General features: G+C 35.1%; 1 long non-coding RNA gene across 1 annotated transcript; it reads right to left on the reverse strand.

Annotated features, from left to right (window-relative positions):
- Positions 1 to 529: 529 nt before the first annotated feature.
- LOC107089605 lies at positions 530 to 1,268 on the reverse strand. The gene is made up of 3 exons (XR_001481446.1): positions 1,183 to 1,268; positions 694 to 771; positions 530 to 599 (listed from the first exon to the last, which is right to left on the reverse strand). It is a non-coding gene; the product is annotated as an uncharacterized LOC107089605 (long non-coding RNA).
- Positions 1,269 to 1,894: the final 626 nt, after the last annotated feature.

Raw genomic sequence — 1,894 nt, forward strand, 5'->3', positions numbered from 1 at the left:
AATTCACTGGCACTGGTCCATCTGGGCTTATTTAACAAAAGTCTTAGTGCATCATTATAAGCCACCTTCAACTTATGCAGACTGGCTATTTTAAAGTTGCACCACAAATGTGCCGTATACAGTGATGTGCAATATGATCTGAACAAGTTCAGTTTCACTGCGTCAGAACAGAAAAATCCATATATATATATATAAAACACCACATCCATAGAATTGTCTGTAAAGCAACTTCAGATAACATGATTTGAATTAGCGCCAGACTGTGCATGTTGCTTTAGGTCAATAGAATACATTAATTAGGCTATGTATGCTTCCAAAAAAAAATCCCCCTCATTTTTATTTTTACAACTCGACTGCTGATAAGATGGGATAAAGTGCGTTCCTTCTCTACTAAATACGGGACAGGTACTTCTATTTCTAAATACAGAACGATTCAGTTTTTCAAGGGACAGTTGGCAACCCTAATAAATAGAAAAACCACCCTGCATATCTTTAGGAATGTAAAACATAGAAACATAGAAAGAAATCACCTTCCATCAGCAGGACGTTCAAATAAAAGTCGAAGACTTCTGACAGACACCTGGTCAGAGGACGCAGAGCTGAGGATATGAAATAATGCTGGCTAAATAAAGTGGGTCCTGAGCTGTGATGTGAAAAATATCTACTGTTGACAGTTAGAAAGGAATATCTTACCTCTGAGGTTTGGCCTGGGCCTCAGGTTGCCCTGTTGGCCCTGGCTGCTCCATAGCAGAGGTTTCACAGAGACAGCCGCTCTGGAGAGTCGGTGTTCAGAACTTCTAGCTGGGAATCAGAGGTCAGCAGTACAACCTCAACGAGATTATTTACCCAAACTATTATTCAACAGTGAAGAGGAGATTGCGTTGCTTAAAATAAACTCAAACCGGTCTGCTCCTTTCCTGGTTTGACACTTCCTGCATTTTTCTCTAGTGACTCATAAATAGTTAATATATAACTAATAAAAAACTGCTTCGGTTTTGTAACTATGAAAGCATAAATAATCAACAGTAAAACAAATAAATTATTAGAGAATTATAAACTTTTCATAGGGATGTTTTTCAGCACAGGTTAAATCAATGCCTTCAATGATCAGAAAAAATAAAAGCTCTAAAGAATGATTAAAAATATAGACAGATAGAAGATTTTTCAGCCATTATTTCTCACCTTTTGAACTTCCAATATAACTGAAGATCTAGAATAGTGTAGAAAATCCCTCCAGAAGAGCACGTTGCTGTGTGCCCTTATCAGTCGTAGAGTCTATGGGAATTTTAAAAGAAACCTCAACTTGAAAGTTCAGAAGAGATGAAAAACCAGTCTGACCTGTATTTCTATGGGTTTCACCACTAGAGGGAGCTTTATTTTTGACTTGTAATGGAGAAGCAGAAATGTTTTCTTTTTTTTTTATTATAGCCTTTTAAAGGTTCATGCACTGGAATTTTCTCACATTTTGCAGCATCGCTGCAGATTTCATTATGGATGTAGTTTAATTATTAATCAGCGGGGTCCAAATAAAGTAAATAATCAACCAGTAAAGGTCCAGAGACATTTTTAATTATAATCTGTTACTTTAAACAGAATTTAACCCTAAAATAAAATAAAATGTATATGCAACCGTGTTGTACATTGACTTTTTAATTAAAAAAAGAATAAATATATATATATATTCAAAAATAGAAAACGTTTCCATTTTAATATCAAAGTGTTTTTTCAATTAGAGATCAACAATCGTTCAGTTAAACAATCGTCCTGACTCACTTTCTTTATAAAACCCCTGAACTGAGCGTTTGTTATTTTCTTTCTTTTTTCTGTCTTAATGACCAAATTGACCAAATGCCCTTTTCCATCCAGCGATCTAAATGCAGAGATTTATTTCTAC

Source organism: Cyprinodon variegatus, unplaced genomic scaffold (assembly GCF_000732505.1).
Source record: "Cyprinodon variegatus isolate N-32 unplaced genomic scaffold, C_variegatus-1.0 Scaffold257, whole genome shotgun sequence".
In the NCBI taxonomy this organism is placed as follows: domain Eukaryota; kingdom Metazoa; phylum Chordata; class Actinopteri; order Cyprinodontiformes; family Cyprinodontidae; genus Cyprinodon; species Cyprinodon variegatus.